Source organism: Bos indicus x Bos taurus, chromosome 24 (assembly GCF_003369695.1).
Source record: "Bos indicus x Bos taurus breed Angus x Brahman F1 hybrid chromosome 24, Bos_hybrid_MaternalHap_v2.0, whole genome shotgun sequence".
NCBI lineage: Eukaryota > Metazoa > Chordata > Mammalia > Artiodactyla > Bovidae > Bos > Bos indicus x Bos taurus.
The window spans coordinates 14,202,012-14,222,854 of record NC_040099.1 but is presented as its reverse complement, the minus strand read 5'-3'; the positions used below and the strand labels follow the sequence as shown (position 1 = coordinate 14,222,854).

The following is a 20,843-nucleotide window of genomic DNA, read 5'->3' as shown; positions in this document are numbered from 1 at the left end:
TATTATAGTTGACATCTTTGATTCATAGAAGAGGAGGATCATATAAACTCTTAAAACATCCTTACAGCAAAGATGAACGTAAAACCACTTTATGCTTTTATTATATATATTATTATTGTTGTTGCTGTTGTGTTGCTGTTGTTCAGTCGCTAAGTTGTGTCTGACTCTTTGCCACCACATCAGATCAGATCAGATCAGTCGCTCAGTTGTGTCCGACTCTTTGCGACCCCATGAATCGCAGCACGCCAGGCCTCCCTGTCCATCACCAACTCCCGGAGTTCACTGAGACTCATGTCCATCGAGTCAGTGATGCCATCCAGCCATCTAATCCTCTGTCGTCCCCTTCTCACCACGTAGATAGCAGCATTCCAGGCTCTTCTGTTCTCCAGTATCTCCTGGTTCAGTTCAGTCTCTCAGTCGTGTCCAGCTCCTTGCGATCCCATGGACTGAAGCATGCCAGGCTTCCCTGTCCATCACCAACTCCTGGAGCTTGCTCAAACTCATGTCCATCAAGTTGGTGATGCCATCCAACCATCTCATTCTCTGTCATCCCCCTCTCCTCCTGCCTTCAATCTTTCCTAGCATCAGGGTCTTTTCCATTGAGTCAGTTCTTTGCATCAGGTGGCCAAAGTATTGGAGTTTCAGCTTCAGCATCAGTCCTTCCAATGAATAATCAGGACTGATTTCCTTTAGGATGGACTGGTTGGATCTCCTTTCAGTCCATCAAGAGTCTTCTTCAACACCACAATTCAAAAGCATCAATTCTTTGGCCCTCAGCTTTCTTTATAGTCCAACTCACATCCATACATGACTACTGGAAAGATCATAGCTTTGACTAGACGGACTTTTGTTGGCAAAGTAATGTCTCTGTTTTTAATATGCTGTCCAGGTTGGTCATAACTTTTCTTCCAAGGAGCAAGCATCTTTTAATTTCTTGGCTGCACTCACCATCTGCAGTGATTTTGGAGCCCAAGAAAATAAAGTCTCTCACTGTTTCTATTATTTCCCCATCTATTTGCCATGAAGTGATGGGACTGAATGCCATGATCTTAGGTTTCTGAATATTGAGTTTTAAGCCAACTTTTTCATTCTCCTCTTTGACTTTCATCAAGAACCTCTTTAGTTCTTCTTTACTTTCTGCCATAAGGGTGGTGGTATCTGCATATCTGAGGTTATTGATATTTCTCCCGGCAATCTTGATTCCAGCTTGTGCTTCATCCAGCCTGGCATTTTGTATGATGTACTTTGCACATAAGTTAAATAAGCAGGTTGACAGTATGCAGCCTTGACGTACTCCTTTCCTGATTTGGAGTTTGCTCAAATTCATGTCCATTGAGTCGATGATGCTATCTAACCATCTCACCTTTTCCCGCCCCCTTCTCCTTTGCCTTCAATCTTTCCCAGCATCAGGGTCTTTTCCAGTGAGTCAACTCTTCACCTCAGTTGGCCAGAGTATTGGAGCTTCAGCTTCAGCATCAGTCTTACCAAAGAATATTTAGGGTTAATTTCCTTCAGAATGACAGGTTGGATGATCTCTTTGCAGTCCAGGAAACTTTCAGTTGTCTTTTCCAGCACCACAGTTGGAAAGTATTAATTCTTTGGTGCTCAGCCTTCTTTATGGTCCAACTCTCACATCTGCACATGACACTGGAAAAAACATTGCTTTGACTATATGCATACCTTTGTCTTTGACAAAGTGATATTTCTGCTTTTTAATACACTATTTAGGTTTGTTATAGTTTTCCTTCCTTTTAATTTCATGGCTGCAGTCTCTGCAGTGATTTTGGAGCCCAGGAAAATAAAATCTGTCACTGCTTCCACTTTTTCGTTTTTTATTTGCTATAAAGTGATGGAACTGGAAATCATGATCCTAGTTTTTTGAATGTTGAGTTTTAAGCCAGGTTTTTCATTCTTCTCTTTAACCCTTATCAAGAGGCTCTTTAGTTCCTCTTCCCTTTCTGCCCTTAGTGTTATCATCTGAATTTCTGAAGTTGTTGATATTTCTCCTAGCACTCTTGATTCCAGCTTGTGATTCATCCAGCCCCACATTTCACATGATGTACTCTGCATATAAGTTATATAAGTAAGGTGACAATATACAGCCTTGTTGTACTTCTTTCCCAGTATTGAAGCAGTCTGTTGTTCCATGTTCAGTTCTAACTGTTGCTTCTTGACCCACATACAGGTTTATCAGGAGATAGGTAGGATGGTCTGATACTCCCATCTCTTTAAGAATTTTCCATAGTTCATTGTGATCCACACAGTGAAAGGCTTTAGCGTAGTCAGTGAAGCAGAAATATATGTTTTTCTGGAATTCCCTTGCTTTCTCATGATCCAACAAATGTTGACATTTTGCTCTCTAGATCCTCTCCCTTTCCTAAATCCAGCTTGTTCATCTGGAAGTTCTTGGTTCATGAACTGCTGAAGCCAAGCCTGAAGCATTTTGAGCATAACCTTGTTAGCATGTGAAATGAGTGCAGTTGTATGGTAGTTTGAACATTCTTTGGCTTTGCCCTTCCCTGGGATTGGAATGAAAAATGACCTTTTCCAGTCCTGTGGCCACAGCTGAGTTTTGTATGACATATTGTATGACAAATTTGCTGACATATTATATGGAGCACTTTCACAGCAACATCTTTTAGGATTTTAAATAGCTCAGCTAGGTACCCATCACTTCCACTAGGTTTGTTTGTAATAATACTTTCTAAAGCCTATTTGACTTCACACTCCAGGATGTCTGGGTCTAGGTGAATGACCACACCATCGTGGTTATCTGGGTCATTAAGACCCTTTCTGTATAGTTTTTCTGTGTATTCTTGCAACCTTTTCTTAATCCCTTCTGCTTCTGTTAGGTCATTACTGTATCTGTCCTTTATCATTCCCATCCTTGCATGAAATGTTCCCCTTGATATCTCTCAATTTTCTTGAAGAGGTGGCTAGTCTTTGCCATTCTACTGTTTTTCTCTGTTTCTTCACATTGTTCCTGTAAAAAGGCCTTTTTATTCTCCTTGCTATTCTCTGGAACTCTGCATTCATTTGAATGTATCTTTCCCTTTCTCCTTTTCCTTTTGCTTCTCTTCTTTGCTCAGCTATTTGTAAAGCCTTCTCACACAACCACTTTACCTTCTTGCATTTCTTTTTCTTGGGGATGGTTTTGGTTACCTCCTCCTGTACAGTGTTATAAACCTCCATCCATAGTTTTACTTCACTTTATCAGATCTAATTCCTTGCACCTGTGTGTCACTTCCATTGTATAATCATAAGGGATTTGATTTCAATCATACCAGAATGGCCTAATGGTTTTCCCTACTTTCTTCAGTTTAAGCCTGAATTTTGTAGTAAGGAGCTCATGATCTGAGTCACAGTCAGCTCCAGGCCTTGTTTTTATTGACTGTATTGAGCTTCTCCATCATTGGCTGCAGAGAGCACAATAAATCTGATTTCAGTATTGACCATCTGGTGATGTCCATGTGTAGAGTCTTCTCTTGAGCTGTTGGAAATAGTGTTTGCTATGACCAGTCTGTTCTCTTGAGAAACCCTGTTAGCTTTTGCCCTACTTCATTTTATACTCCTGTGTAGCGGTTCATATTCTATGATTCTAAAAGACTGACATAGCAAATAATGGGGATTTTTTTTCTCTCCACCTTAGTAGAAGAAAAAACATGCAGTCATCGTTTGCCAATTGTGGCATTGTTGTTCATGCCATTCCTTTTTTTCTGTAAAACATATGCCTGGAGTAAAGCATTGTTTAGGATCTGCCTAAGCAAATGATCTGGCTATGCTCTTAGATTTTGTTTTTGTTGTTGTTTGATTAGTGCCTGTTTCTTGACTTAAATTTTTCAGACTGGCTTCCTGAATATTTCCTTTCTGTTCTACCAGAAAAAGTATACTTTGATATTTGTTGTGATCTTAATTTCTAAACTTATCAAAGAGAGTACACTTTGATACTAGGTATGCTCTGAACTTAAAATGTATTTTGGTATTGTTTTTTCTTTAAATTATGCCACAGTAGCTCTTTCTCCCTCCTCTCTTCCTCTCAGTTTTCCGGTTCCACGTTAAAAAGTTTGTCCTGTTAGATTGTCATTCTCATCTACAAAATATTTTGAAACTGTCTGTGGTGCAATATACTTTTAAAACCTGGGGAAAGAATGTCTGTGCTCATTTTTCCGTTTTCATGTAAAAGGAACAGATACTTCTGTTTCTCACTATCATTTTAAGAAAAGAAATGAGTATTCTAATAGATGATGTTCAAGTGGTTAGAACTGAACGATTTCTTTCGTATTGTACTTTGATTTTTCAGCCACTGAATTTACTCTGATTGTTTCTAATTGTTAAGAAGGTGGCTTTGTTAGCAGAAGGAATCTGGAGACTTCCTCCTGTGGGCCTTGGCTCTTGGTAGGGATGCAAAGAATTTAAGGTCTTACCCCATTGCAAGAAGGTTTATTAACAATAAGGAAAGAAAGAACAAATTGCAAAGAGTTGGACCCGACTAAGTGCACACAAAGAACAGAGAGAACACTTCATGAGAGAGGGCCGTCAAGGGAGACAAATTTCCCTGGAGGGTTGGGGTACAAGAGTTTTTAAGGCAGGATCATTTGCATAATCCAGGGAGTTTGTTGAGTAACTGCTGCAAGTTATGGTAATATGCAAGGATGCTCTACTGCGCATGTCCTTCACATAATTCAGTCTGTTACAATTAGATGTATGTTTTCAAGGAATATTTATGAGCAGTTAAAGTCCAATGGCCACCAAAGGTTACCTTAGTACTGGATAGTTAGGGGTGTGTCAGTGTGCTAGGGTAGGGAAAGTCCTGACAGTAGGGCCGGTGGGGGGGGGTTTAAAGTCTCCTGACTATTTTTGGAGTACTGGTGGGCGTATCAGGGGCGGGACTGGTAAATTGCTTGGTGAGGTTATGGGGCTCTTGGATGGTTAGTTGAAGGGACCGCCTCTCATTGCTCTCTGCTACCTTCCTGTTGATCAGCTTAAACATAAAATGGTGTGTATTAATCTTAATAATACACTGTGTATTATTAAATACACAGTGTATTAAATAATACACTGTGTATTATTAAGTACACAGTGTATTATTATTAAATAATACACAGTGTATCTTAAAGTGTAGTTTCCATGCATCCTGTAAGCCAAAATAAATAGCAAAGTGACAGTTTTCAAACTACAGATTAAGAGAGTTTATTCAGTTAAAGAACTGCTTTAGTCTTGGCTGCTTCCAATTAATAGGATAAGAGAGCTGGGAAATGAAGATGAACTTTTTAAATGGCCTGTGAAAAGACAGTGTTATATAATTACTAAGCAAAGAACCTCAAACTCAAGCTGTACTAAATATTCTAATTCTTATTGATAGATCTGAAAGTAAATTATAACTGCAATTTGAATAATTGAAGTTTAAAAGCCTGATATCTAGGTTTAACATTTTTTAAGAGTTTAAATACTCCTGGAATATTTTTTGTGGAGTTAACTTTTAATGATTTTACATCATTTTTTGAACATGCCTAATTTTCGTTTGAGGAAAAATTGAGTGTAAGAAAAGGAAACAACTCAATAGTCTTCAGTTTAGTTCTTACTTTGTATAACTTGAATATCTTAGACTTAGTAGGGAACAGGAAGATAGTGAATGTATTGAAATATACTCTTTCCCCCATCTTCCTCATTGTCTTCTCTTTCCCATCTCTAAATTTCCCCAGTTAATTTTTATTAATGTGTAGTAACTTTCTGTTAGAATTGCTTTGTGAAAATAATAAAAGGCCAGACTCTTGGGCATTTTATTACCCTTTGGTTGTCTGTGAGCCAACCTTTTAATAATTGTGGGTGTTACTTGAGCTCCATTTTTCAGCTCCATTTTTCAGCTTGTCATATTTTAAGAGTTTTATGGCTAGGATGCATATCCACCTGGGGTTTTGGATGTGACTACTAAGTTGTAGTGTTTGATTTATATTTGAGTTCATGTCTTTAGATAAAAGCGTCCATCTCCACTGTCTTCATTTTAGCAGCTCTGCTTGTTGCCTTTGGAATGTGCTTTAGTTTCTGTCAATTTGATTAAGAGGAGGCAAAAGAAAGTAAGGACTATTTGAAAAATGCTTTGTGCGACAAGATAGGGTAGGCACTCTTAGGGAGAGGGTACAGATGAGTGCTGCTGCAGAGAAGTCGTGATAGGATGTGGTTATGTGTCAGGCTGACCCCTCGAGTGCCTTGAAGGGGTAATTGTGGGTCCAGAATCAGACTCAGGTTTGTAACCGCAGGAACTGGATTTATTTTACTTCATCCAGAAAAAGTTAGTATCTTGAACATAGGTTCATGCCAATCAATTCAAGGGGTTATTTTTAACCTTATGATGTAGACCTGTACTGTCATAATAGCCTCAATTCACATATGGCAACTTAATTAAAATTAAATAAATTTAAAATCAGTTGCTTTGTTACCATAATCACATTTCAAGTGCTCAATAGCCACATGTGGCTAGTGGTTACCTAGTAGGCAGTGCAGGTAGGGGAATATTTCCATTATTGCTGAAAGTTCTGTTGAGCAAGTTCTGTTGAGCAGCAGTGGTCTTGAATGCCAATTTAATAATTTTTAATAGTGAGCAACCATATTATCTTTATGGTAACCATGCTACTTGTGCCTGTTACCCAGGACACCATTTTTCAAGGCAAGTTGCAAATTAAATTAGTCTTCAGGAGATTATTAATTTCTTAATCATGAAGGACCCTGAAGGAGCTAGAAAGCTTGTGAGATATTTCTCTCAGTTTGAGGAAATCTTTAAAGTTCTTTTCCTCTTTCTCTCTTGACATCATTTCTCTAGTTTCTTGAATATACTGTATGTTTTCAATAAACATTGACTAATTATCATGATCACAAAATAATCCTTTACAACTGAGATTAAGGTAACGAAGAAATTTTCTTGTTACAAAATTTTATGAAATGAAATTCAGACTATTTGAATTATTTTACAGTACTAATTGACCTGCTGAAATATTTACCCTTGAAAGTAAATATTTTACATAGAATGAACTGCATTGAATGGGTACTTGTCTTGAGGTATGAATTTAGAGGAGTTCACTGAGATTTTAAGTATGTGGATAAGTCCTCTTTAGCGCCACCATCATCACTTCTTGTTGCTGATGCACTCCTAAATGTTGGAGATTTAAGAACTAGATTACCAGGTTGAAACTGTTATTATTAGTGGCATTTTGAGTAATACTAAAATAGTAATAATCACCTTGCATGTATAAACAGCATTAATAGCTCTAAAACCCTTTAGCATGGATCAGGAACTAAAATGGAGACTGGTTTTCATTCAAATTCCAATTGTGTCTTGTTCACTTGTGATATTGGATAGCTACTTAACCTTTACGAGGTCATGAATTCCTCATCTATGAATAGGAGTAATTATTATATCTACTTTTTTGAGTTTCTGTGAAGACTAGATATAAATGAGGTTAAATAAATAGTTAAAGGATTTAACATATTATGGGACAGTTGTTCAGTCGCTAAGTCATGTCTGACACTTGGTGACCCTGTGGACTACAGCACGCCAGGCCTCCCTGTTGTTCACTATTTCCCAGAGTTTGCTCAAACTCATGTCCATTGAGTTGGTGATGCCATCCAACCATCTTACCTCTATTGCTCCCTTCTCCTCCTGCCCTCAATCTTTACCAGCTTCAGGGTCTTTTCCAGTGAGTCGACTATTTGCCTCAAGTGGCAAAACTATTGAAACTTCAGCTTTAGCATTAGTCCTTCGGATGAATATTCAGGGTTGATTTCCTTTAGGATTGACTGGTTTGATCTCCTTGCAGTCCAAGGGATGCCAAAAAGTCTTCTCCAGCACTACAGTTCAAAAGCATCAATTCATGGTCACTCAGCCTTCTTTATGGTCCAACTCTCACATCTGTACATGACTACTGGAAAAACTAAGTGTGTTAGTCACTTAGTCACATCTGACTCTTTCTGACCACAGAGACTGTAGCCCTCCAGGCTTCTCTGCACATGGAATTTTCCAGGCAAGAATACTGAAGTGGGTGGCCATTCCCTTCTTCAGAGAATCTTCCTGACCCAAGGTTTGAACCCATGTCTCCCGGGATTGCAGGAGGATTCTCTACGGTCTGAGCCCCCAGGGAATCCCAGAAAAACCATAGCTTTGACTATACAGCCTTTTGTCAGAAAAGTAGTATCTCTGCTTTTTAATGTGCTATCTAGGTTTGTCATAGCTTTTTTTCCAAGGAGCAAGTGTCTTTTAATTTCATGGCTATAGTCACCTTCCGCAGTGATTTTGGAGCACAAGAAAATAAAGTCTATCACTGTTTCTACTTTTCCTCGGTTTGCCATTAAGACCAACCTAGATAGCATATTCAAAAGCAGAGACATTACTTTGCCAACAAAGGTCCGTCTAGTCAAGGCTATGGTTTTTCCTGTGGTCATGTATGGATGTGAGAGTTGGACTGTGAAGAAGGCTGAGCGCCGAAGAATTGATGCTTTTGAACTGTGGTGTTGGAGAAGACTCTTGAAGAGTCCCTTGGACTGCAAGGGGATCCAACCAGTCCATTCTGAAGGAGATCGGCCCTGGGATTTCTTTGGAAGGAATTCTGCTAAAGCTGAAACTCCAGTACTTTGGCCACCTCGTGCGAAGAGTTGACTCATTGGAAAAGACTCTGATGCTGGGAGGGATTGGGGGCAGGAGGAGAAGGGGACGACAGAGGATGAGATGGCTGGATGGCATCACTGACTCGATGGACATGAGTCTCAGTGAACTCCGGGAGTTGGTGATGGATAGGGAGGCCTCGCGTGCTGCAATTCATGGGGTCGCAAAGAGTCGGACACGACTGGGCGACTGATGTTATCTGATCTGATCTGAGTGATGCTGGATGCCATGATCTTAGTTTTTTGAAAGTTGTTGCTTTTCCACTCTCCTCTTTCACATTTATCAAGAGGCTCTTCAGTTGTTCTTCCTTTTCTGCCATTAGGGTGGCATCCTGCATATCTGAGGTTGTTGGTATTTCTTCTGGCAATCTTAATACCAGCATGTGATTCATCCAGCTTGGCTTCCTTGGTGGCTCAGATGATAAAGAATCTGCCTGCAATGCAGGAGACCTGGGTTCAATCCCTGGATTGGGAAGATCCCCTGAAGGAGGGCATGACAGCCCACTCCACTATACTTGCCAGGAGAATCCTCATGGACAGGGGAGCCTGGCGGGCTACAGTCCAAGGGGTTGCAAAGAGTGGGACACGACTGAGCAACTAAGCACACAGCACATTCTGCAAAGAAGTTAAATAAGCATAGTGATACTCACTATATGGCCTGTTGTACTCCATTGCCAGTTTAGAACCAGTACATTGTTCCATGTCTCGTTTTAACTGTTGCTTTTTTACCCGCATATATAGGTTTCTCAGGAGACAAGTAACATGGTCCGGTACTCCCATCTCTAAGAATTTCCCACAGTTTGTTGTGATCCACACAAAGGCTTTAGTGTAGTCAGTGAAGCAGAAGTAGATGTTTTTCTGGAATTTCCTTGGTTTTTCTACAATCCAGTGAATGTTGGCAATTTGATCTCTAGTTCCTCCGCCTTTTCGAATTCTAGCTTGTACCTCTGGAAGGTCTCAGTTCACATACTCCTGAAACCTAGTTTGAAAGAGTTCAAGCATAACCTTGCTGACATGTGAAATGAACATAATCGTGTGTTAGTTTGAACCTTCTTTGGTATTGCCCTTCTTTGGGATTGGAATGGACACTGACCTTTTCCAGTCCTGTGGCCACTGTTAAGTTTCCCAAATTTGCTGACATGTTGAATGTAGCACTTTAACAGCATCTTGGGATTTTAAATAGCTCTGCTCAGATGCCATCACTTCCACCAGCTTGTTCATAGTAGTGCTTTCTAGACAGTACTGAGCACTCATAAATGTTAGCTGTTGTTATTTGATCTTATTTGCTTTGCTTTCATTTGAATCTAACAAGTGTAATGATTGGCTTTGTAATATACCCTGTTTTTATCCTCATGAAATGTACATTGTTTTTAAACTCCTGAAAGGATGGAAGCTTAGAGAGGTTAAGTGCTGTATTTTAATGATTCAAGTAAACAGAAAATTGTTTTACCAGGACCTGAAATCAGGTCTTTAAATCCTTTTTATAAATACCTTTCTAAAGATAAGTATCAGTATCATGTTTTAGATTTAGGGTTGTGAAGAATTAGTTTGCGTAGAGAATGTTAAAAAGTAGAGACATTACTTTGCCAACAAAGGTCCATCTAGTCAAGGCTATGGCTTTTCCAGTAATCATGTATGGATGTGAGAGTTGGACTACAAAGAAAGCTGAGCACTGAAGAATTGATGTTTTTGAACTGTGGTGTTGGAGAAGACTCTTGAGAGTCCTTTGACTGCAAGGAGATCCAGCCAGTCCATCCTAAAGGAAATCAGTCCTGAATATTCATTGTAAGGATTGATGCTGAAGCTGAAACTCCAATACTTTGGCCACCTGATATGAAGAACTGACTTATTTGAAAGGACCCTGATGCTGGTAAAGACTGAAGGCAGGAGGAGAAGGGGACGGCAGAGGATGAGATGGTTGGGTGGCATCACCGACTCAATGGACGTGAGTTTGAGCAAACTCTGGGAATTGATGAAGGACAGGGAAGCCTGGTGTGATGCAGTCCGTGGGATTGCAAGGAGTTGGACATGACTGAGCAACTGAACTGAACTGAGAGAATTTCATTATTATCAAGAATGTTAAAGTTGAAAGGTAGAAGAGGCAGAGTATGAAATGAAAAAATGTAATTGGTTGGCCTTAATGTTTGTTTTTTTCTGTAAGATGGCTCTTGCTTGTCTTTAACTTCATTCAGAACAATTTTGTTAGATTATATTGTGACAGCAGTCATATCAGTGTGCAAAAAAAAAAAAAGCAAACTTTTGTTTTCTTTTGGCAACATGTCCCTTTATCTGGTTTTTAATTTTTTAAATTATGAAACAGTAAGCCACTAGATCCCACCCAGTATGTATAGGATTTGATTTTATTGTGATCCTACCATTTCATTGTGGCTTCTCCTTTTTCTTGGAATATAGGGTATCTTTTTGTGTGTGATTTCCGGGGTCCTTCTGTTGATGGTTGTTCAACAGCTAGTTGGGATTTTTGGGCTCTCACAGGAGGAGATGAGCATACTTCCTTTAACTACACCATCTTGATTTGATCTCTTTTTTAAAAAAAGCTTTTATTCAAAATTGGTGAGTTTTTGTGTAGCCATTTTAATAGTGAAGATGAAGGGAAAAAAGTAACATTTTCAGCTTATTATGCTTTAGTTTTTCAAGAAAAGTAAAAATGCAACTGAAACACACACACAAAAAGATTGTGTAGTGGATGGAGAAGGGGCTGTGACTGATCAAACATGTCAAAAGTGGTTTGCAGTGTTTCATGCTACAAATTTCTCACTAAAGGATTCTCCAAAGTCAGTTAGACCAGTTAAAGTTGATAGCGATAACATTGAGACATTATTTGAGTATAGTCAATGCTACGGGAGATACCCTGTACTCAGAAGATAGCCAACACACAGAAAATATCCATATCAAGCATTGAAAATCATCTGCATCAGCATGGTCATGTTAATCACATTGACATTTTACTTTCGCATTAAAAAAAAAACCCTTCTTGACTATATTTTATATGCTATTCTCTACTGAAGTGTAATGACAGTGTTTCGTTTTTAAAACAAATTGTGATAAGCAATGACAAATTGATACTGTACAATAGTGTAGAACAGAAGAGATCGTGGGGCAAGTGAAGTGAACCACCACCAACCACACCAAAGACCTGCCTTCGTCCAAAGAAAGTAATGTTATGTATATGGTGGGATTGGAAGGGAGTGCTCTATTATGAGCTCCATCTGGAAAACCGAACGATTAGTTTTGCTCCCAGTCTGACCAACTGAAGGCAGCCCTTTATAAAAAGTGTCAGAATTAGTCAACAGAAAACGCATAATCTCCCATCAGGATATTGCAAGATTGTATGTTTCTTTGATGACAGACAAAGACTGTTAAAGCTTGGCTGGGAAGTTCTGAGTCATCTGTGGTATTCATCTTTGGATTTCCATTTATTTTGGTATTTACACAATTCTATTAGTGGAAAAATTTCAGTTCCCTGGAAGACTATAGAAAGGGCACTTGGAACAGTTCTTTGCTTATGAAGATAAGGTGTTTGGGGAAGATGGAGTTATGAAGTTGCTTTTAAAATGGCAGAAGGTAGTAGAACAGAATGGTGAATACATTGTTCGGTAAAGTTCATGGTGAAAATGAAAAATTAGGTCATTTTTACTGAAGGAACTTTTTGGCCAACCCTGATATATTCCTATAGGTCCTCAGGTATAGCATAGAAGATGGTGAGTCAAGAAACAGTGATTTTCCTGTGCTGAATGAGCAAATAAATATCTGTGCTATAAATGAACTGTCCTTAACCAAAGACTTCCCGGGTGGCCCAGACGGTAAAAGCGTCTGCCTACAAAGCAGGAGACCCAGGTTCGATCCCTGGGTTGGGAAGATCCTCTGGAGAAGACAGTGGCAACCCACTCCAGTATTCTTGCCTGGAAAATCCCATGGGCAGAGGAGCCTAGCAGGCTTCAGTTCACAGGGTTGCAAAGTCAGACAGGACTGACTGAGCATGCATGCACATATCTTTATTGATTGATCTGTAGATGAACACTGCTGTGTTTTAGCTGTTGTAAATAGTGCTGCTATCAACCTTGGGGTGCATGTATCTCTTTGAACTAGTTTTCATCTTTTCTGGATACATGACCAGGAGTGGGATTGCTGAATTATATGGTAACTCTTATTTTTAGTTTTCTAAAGCACTTGGAATGTTTTCCATAGTGGCCACACCAATTTACCTGTCCACCAGCACCTTTTCTCCACACCCTCTCCAGCATTTATTATTTGTAGACTTTTTAATGATGACCATTAGATTGGTGTGAGGTAATTTATTATTGTAGTTTTGATTTGCATTTCTCTAATAATTAGCAGTGTTGAGTATCTTTTCATGTGCCTGTTGGCTCTCTTTATGTCTTCTCTAGAGAAATGTCTGTTTAGGTCTTCTTCCTGTTTTTTGAATGGATTGTTTGGGGTTTTTTGAGCTATATGAGCTGTTTGTACATTTTGGAAATTAAGCACATCATTTGTAAATATTTTCTCCCATAGTTTGTCTTTCCATTTTGCTTATGATTTTCTTCTCTGTATAAAAGCTTTCAAATTTAATCAGTCCCATTTGTTTACTTTTGCTTTTATTTCTTTTGCTTTGGGAGACTGATCTGAGAAAGGACTGCTATGACTTAATGTCAGAGAAAGTTTTGCCTACAGTCTCTTCCCAGGAGTTTTATAGTGTCATGTCTTATAATGAAATCTTCAAGCCATTTTGAGTTTTATTTTTGTATTTGATGTGAGGGAGTGTGCTAACTTTAGTGATTTACATATGGCTGAAAGGACACTTTTTTTTCATGTGAAGAGATCTAATCAAGGACAGACATTGCAAAGAATACCAACTTTCCCCCCAAAAGCCCTAAGATAGCTCAGGTGGTAAAGAATCTGCCTGCAGTGCAGGAGACCTGGGTTTGATCCTGAGTGGGGAAGATCCCCTGGAAAAGGAAATGGCAACCCACTCCAGTATTCTTGCCTGGAGAATCCCATGGACAGAGGAGCCTGGCAGGCTACAGTCCATGGGGTCACAAGAGTCGGACATGACTTAGTGAATAAACCAAACCTAAGAACTTTGTGTTGTATTCTGAAAATGATTAATTACATAATCATAATGAGGGAGACAGATCATTAATAGGTCCTACTGAATAATTTATTTTCTTAAACTAATTTTATCTAGAATATCAGTTTATTCACAATGCTACTTCAAGGTAGAAATATGTTCAGAAACCAAGACAAATATGCTTAATCCACTTGCTATACTGTAGAGAAAATAGTCTCTTTTCTTTTCAGAACAGCTGAAAAATATCATGATGATGATGACACTGTTATGATTCCTATAATTCACAGAGAGAATGGAGTCTAACTGACCACATTATATCAATGAAAAATGTTCACAAACAGAAATACCTGGCTAGTCATTGATCCACTGTGAGAGCTATAAATCAGGGGTTTTGACTGCCAGTCTTTCTACCCGGTTTTAATGTACCTTAGTCAGTCAGTTTAGTTGCTCAGTTGTGTTCAGCTCTTTGCGACCCCATGCACACCAGGCTTCCCTGTTCATCACCAACTCCCGGAACTTACTCAAACTCATTACTATTTAAATATTCCATAAATTTTGTTCTATTAATTTTAAAAGCATAAAATTTAAGGTAATGCTTTTAATTATCAAACCATGTCTCTGAAAATTCCATGTTTCTCATTTCTCTAAAATCTAACTGCAAATATCATAATGTGGATATTGGTTTAAAAACCCATGTAAATTATCACTTTGATAATCTGTTCTTCAATGTATAAACAAAAATGATATCTAGCTTATAAATCACATTTCAAAAATCAAAACATTTGCCAAATTTCAGTCAGTCAGTCAGTTTATTCACTCAGTCATTTCTGACTCTTTGTGACCCGCACAGACTGCAGCATGCCAGGCTTCCCTGTCCATCACCAAATCCCAGAGCCTGCTCAAACTCATGTCCATTGAGTCAGTGATGCCATCCAACCATTTCATCCTCTGTTGTCCCCTTCTCCTCCTGCCTTCAATCTTTCCCAGCATCAGGGTCTTTTCTAATGAGTCAGTTCTTCACATGTAGTGGCCAAAGTATTGGAGTTTCAGCTTCAGCTTCAGTCCTTCCAATGAATATTCAGAATTGATTTCCTTTAGGATGAACTGGTTGGATCTCCTTGCTGTCCAAGGGACTCTTTAAGAGTCTTCTCCAACACCACAGTTCAAAAGCAACAATTCCTTGCTGCTCAGCTTTTTTTTATAGTCCAACTCTCACATCCATATATGACTACTGGAAAAACCACAGCTTTGACTAGATGGACCTTTGTTGGCAAAGTAACATCTCTGCTTTTTAATGTGCTCTCTAGGTTGGTCATAACTTTTCTTCCATGGAGCAAGCGTCTTTTAATTTTATGGCTGCAGTTATCATCTGCAGTGATTTTGGAGCCCTCCAAAATAAAGTCTGTCACTGTTTCCATTGTTTCTCCCTCTATTTGCCATGAAGTGATGGGACCAGATGCCATGATCTTAGTTTTCTAAATGTTGAGTTTTAAGCCAACTTTTTCACTCCGCTCTTTCACTTTCATCAAGAGGCTCTTTAATTCTTCTTTGCTTTCTGCCATGTTTTCTAATATATTCCCTCCTTTCTCTAGATTTCCCTAACATCAATAGAAGATAAGCAAATAATGTTTGATTTCTGGTTTCAGTCATGTGGAAGACTAAGATAAACTGAGAATCCTCCCACAACAAATTGCTAATAATATGAAGTAGCAGTAAAATAAGTATGACAATTTGGGAAGCCCTACTCAGTTATAACAAACAACTGGAATATATCCACCAAAAATTCAGATAGTAAAATACTGAAAGGATAATTTAAAAATAAAACAATAATATAAAACTATAAAACATAAATCAAGGGATCAAAACATAGAAACCAAGATACTATTTGCTACTATAGCTGTATAGTGAGCCCTTTATTCTCCTTTTTTCAAACTCAGGTGGTTTTATAAGCTAGATGTATAAAACCTGCTGAGATCAGTATGACTATGAACTAGAAAAGGAAAGTGAAAGAAAGGAAAATTAGACACTTATCACTTATAGATGGTAAATTTCAGCAGAAAATTAGAAAACTGAATCAAGCAATTAAAAATACATCATGCCCAAACATGATTTATTCCAAGAATGTTTACATAAAAGCAGTTTGGGGCTTCCCTTGGGGCTTAGACGATAAAGAATCTGCCTGCAATGCGGGAGACCCATGTTCAATCCTTGGGTTGGGAAGATCCCCTGGAGAAGGAAATGGCAATCCCCTTCAGTTTTCTAGCCTAGAGAATTCCATAGACAGAGGAGCCTGGTGGGCTACAGTCCATGGGGTTGCAGAGAGTTGGACACAACTGAGTGACTACACTTTTCAGAAGCAGTTTAACACAGGATATCTGTTATTGTACCTTATTATTGTATTATTGAGTGTTTCAATTCAGTTCAGTCGCTCAGTTGTGTCTGACTCTTTGCAACCCCATGAACCGCAGCACACCAGGCCTCCCTGTCCATCACCAACTCCTGGAGTCCACCCAGACCCATGTCCATTGAGTCAGTGATGCCATCCAACCATCTCATCCTCTGTCGTCCCCTTCTCCTCCTGCCCTCAATCTTTTCCCAGCATCAGGGTCTTTTCCAATGAATCAGCTCTTTGCATTGAGTGTTTCAGGGGTCCCCCAAAATGAGATGATGGAGTCACAGGACTCAGAGGGAGTTGTAATCACAGCTAAGATTGATTATAAGCAACACAGTAAGTATATACAACTAGATGGTTCAGTTAGGTAAAGAGGTGTAGTGGGGTCTGGAGAAATCCATATACGGGCTTTCTATTCTTCCCCTTCCCAGCCCAGGAAGAGACTCACTTGATAGTGCTGCTTTCTCCAGAAACTAAAATGAAGCCTTTTAGAAAAAAGGCCTTTTAGACTCAGAAATTGGGGGTTTTACTGGGGGTCTGGTCACACAGACATTCTTTGCCCTCAACTGCAAAAATTCTAGCCTTCCAGAAAGAGAGCAGGTGCTCACCATAAATCACAGTGTATGAAGAGCCATGCCACAATGAAACATCTATACCAGTTAGGGAATGTTTCAGAAGTCAGATTTTCACACATTGACCAGGGCTGTCTTTGCAAGCAGGTCCTTCTGAAATTAGAGCTTCAAGCCCACTGTGTTAACTATCTCCTGCATATTGAAGGAGAAAATAACATACGGTCAGAAGGATCCCCAGTCTTACCAATTTTTTGGTAAACTTCAACAAACATTCATCATATAAAGTTTTGGTAAAATAAAATATGACTTTCTTAACCTGATATAAGAAATAGACCAAAAACTGATAACAAACATCTTACCAAATGATTAAATGTAAGACACGTTTTCATTAAAGTCAGGAACAAAATAAGGATGTTTCTACTACTGCTCGGGTTAGACACTGTACCAGAGTTTCTTGTACTAGTCAGTATTAGGAAACTATGTATAGAGGTAAGGGATAGGAATTATTTACAGATGATGATCATGTAGAAAAGTCAAAAGAACTGTTAGAGAAACTGTTACAAATAATTAGTCAAGAAATGTTAAATACAAGATTAATTAAGCAGACATCAGTTAACTATTCCAAAGTTTGTATCACCAATCTAAAAATAACAATGTTTAAAGAATATTTGCAGTAGTAAAAAAAACTACATGAAATTTAGACATAAACCAATCAGGAAAGGTATTGATTTTCATCTTGGAAATCCAGCAATTACATGCTTAGATTTCTACACTAAAAAAACTCATGGGCATAAGGAGATACATACTTATTCACTTTAGCCCTGATAATAACACAAAATGTTGAGCTTGTTGGGAGAATAAATGATACATTTACTCATATTGGGATACTCTACAGCAGTTTAAATGAAAGCATTTGAGTTGTGTAGATTAACACAGATACATGTCAAAAACAGCATTAAGTTTAAAAAAGCAAATTCAAAGAATGAGGGAAGTCTTTACAAATACCTTTGGTTTGCTTTTTTTTAATCTTTTTTGAAAAGAGTGAAAGAAGACAAACTGTTAATACATGTTCAGTTTTGACAGTGAATACATGGATGCTTATTACATTATTCTGCATACTTTGTTTTATAATAAAAATAAAAAATTTAACTGCATACATAATTTTAAAACTCAGGCATTTAACTTTGCCGAACTGGGGAAACAATAAATAATAATATTAAGTCAACCAGTGTGTTTATACCACCTCTTGTCACACATCTTGGAATTCATTTACCACTTAGTGAAATTATTTGGTTAATTCCCTCACACTGAAAAGCATTCTGATGAAAAAGATCAAAGTCAACTAACTCAATTAGATTGTCTAACACACTACTTTTTCAGTGTGCTTTTAGTGGGAAGGAAGGAAGAATAGTTGGGAGGGGAAGGAGGGAAGGAGGAAAAATGAATATTCTGTTATCCTTAGGGATTTTTCCTTCAAATGTCAAACAAGTCTGTAAAATTATTCAAAACTGTAAAACTTGTTTAGTGGCACCACTGATGTCATCAAAAGTACCTCAGCTTTAAGTTTTTGTATCGTATGTGTAACTTTTAAAAATACCATATTGGTTTTGATTCTGTTGGCTTTTTTTCTGTCATAAAAGAATGTGGGAATCTCTTACAAATTTATTCCTAATGATACATGGTAGAATGTTTTTTATCAGTCACTTTGATTTGCCTGCTGATGTCTAAGATTGTCAAAACTTTTAGATTTGTATTGAAATTGATGGTAGCAAGTAGACTAAATTCATTTTTACCAGTGAAAGATTAAGCCCTAAAAGAATATCGATTTATGTTCTGTAAATCTATTGTCTGTCTTCACAGCTATAGTTTTTGCCAGAAAACTACACAATAATATGCTTTTAAGACTAATCTCTGAGAAGTTAAATTGAAAACAACTTTTATGAGACAAATACCACTCGTCCTGAATAAGATGCACATGTAAAATTTCAAAGTAAAATTGAAAATCTGTGGCTAAGGAAATTAATCAGGAAGGTAGAAGAAACTCCTTGTCTTGTAAGAATTAAGTACCGTAGGTGTGTATGCAAACTCTTAACATATAGATATACCTCCTTTTTAAATCTCAGTTCAAGTAAATCCTTATATACAACTATATATTTTTTTCAATTATAAATTACTGTGTAACTTGTGTTTGATTTGAAACAGATTTGACACATTAAAAAATTATTAAAGAATCATACTGTTTAACAATTGAAATCTATATCAGTGAGCCATAGTGCATCCTACAAATATTGATAGATTAGCTGACCAATAATGATTTTCTGTTTAGTGAGTACTTCTGCTCACTTCTAGTCTAGGCTTAGTAAAACTTTCCTGTTAAAAAGAGTTATATTATAACATTTAAATTGAGAGGATTTAGATGAATCAGATATGCTGCTGCTGCTGCTGAGTCGCTTCAGTCATGTCCGACTCTGTGCGACCCCCATAGACGGCAGCCCACCAGGCTCCCCCGTCCCTGGGATTCTCCAGGCAAGAACACTGGAGTGGGTTGCCATTTCCTTCTCCAATGCATGAAAGTGAAAAGTGAAAGTGAATCGCTCAGTCGTGTCCTACTCTTCGCAACCCCATGGACTGAAGCCTACCAGGCTCCTCCACCCATAGGATTTTCCAATCAGATATGAAGTAGTTGAATAAACACAACCCTTTATCATCATGGTGGAAAAAAATAGTCTTGGGTTTGGTAGTTCCAGCCTTTTTTATTGGGCAATATTCCTATAAATGTGTCAAGAGAGCGATTTCTAAACATTCACATAGGCTGTCTGAATCTGGAAGTTTCCTGTCTGGCGATGAGAGTAGACTGGGGTGGGGCGGGTGTTGTTTATTTTTTCAAGTGGCAGAGGGGGGAAAAATACAGCTTGGTCACTTTTTTCTCCTTAGGTTTCCTGAAAAAGCATCAGTGTATCCGACCCAAGCATCACCTGTTGTGTAGTTACTTACTTTGGAAAAGCCACCTATCTTGTAACTCCCCTCTTAAAGTTTCTCGATGTGAGTAAAGTTTGAAACCTTAAACCTATACATTTTGCTGTATAGGCGGTTTTATTAACCATAAGGCAGCAGCATCATTTTATTTATATGGGTTTTTAGTTGGATCTAGTTGAAAGGCCCTTGGAAGAAGTAATTTAAGAGAGAATAATTACATTAATACCTGGGTTTCATTTCATGTGTTTGAGGTAAATTAATCAGATTGATCCTTATTCTTTGAGTTTATTATGAAGCAAAATAACCTTATTAGCATCATCTTGATAAATGCTCATCTTTTGTGGTTTTCTCAACAGAATTTTCTCCACAGTTATTTTAAAAGTAAGTTTAGTTTTTAAATAACATTACAAGATAATGTACATCTATACTAGTAAAAGATTGTTAAAGTACAAAGGCTATAAAAATCACCTCCAATTCTTTACCCACAATAGTCACCATTATTAATATTTTAGTTAATATGCTTTTGGTAAATAAATGTATATATCTATGTAATATATGAATGTATATATTTATTTTTAATTTGGGATCATATTATGTGTGTTTAAATGAATGGTGTTTCAGAATTGTTCCAGGTTATTTAAGATTCTTTCATGGCATAATTTGTAAAGACTGTAGGATTTTGTGTAATGTGCTGCTGCTGCTTCTAAACCGCTTCAGTCGTGTCCGACTCTGTGCGACCCCATAGACGGCAGCCCACCAGGCTCCCCCGTCCCTGGGATTCTCCAGGCAAGAACACTGGAGTAGCTTGCCATTTCCTTCTCCAATGCATGAAAGTGAAAAGTGAAAGTGAAGTTGCTCAGTCATCTCCAACTCTTGGTGACTCCATGGACTGCAGCCCACCAGGCTCCTCCGCCCATGGGATTTTCCAGGCAAGAGTACTGGAGTGGGGTGCCATTGCCTTGGATATGCCATACTTTGTTTCAGCACTCCTCTATGGTTGGCTGTTCAAACTATTTGCAATTCTATGTGGTTGTTAAGCCTTTATCCACTTTAAATTTTCTCTAGCTTGAACATAGAAAGCGAGAATTATTCTTCAAATTGTTTTTATGTGGCTTATTTGATATGTCTTCATATGCTGTATTTCCATATTATCAGACATAGTCAT

The 20,843-nt window shown here is 38.2% G+C and overlaps 1 protein-coding gene and 1 non-coding gene across 3 annotated transcripts in view; both read left to right on the top strand.

Annotated features, from left to right (window-relative positions):
• The window catches only part of PIK3C3 (phosphatidylinositol 3-kinase catalytic subunit type 3), a 165,776-nt gene that overhangs the window by 24,421 nt on the left and 120,512 nt on the right, over window positions 1-20,843 (top strand). The gene's annotated exons all lie outside the window — the stretch shown is intronic.
• TRNAC-ACA lies at window positions 12,456-12,528 on the top strand. The gene has a single exon. It is a non-coding gene; the product is annotated as a tRNA-Cys (tRNA).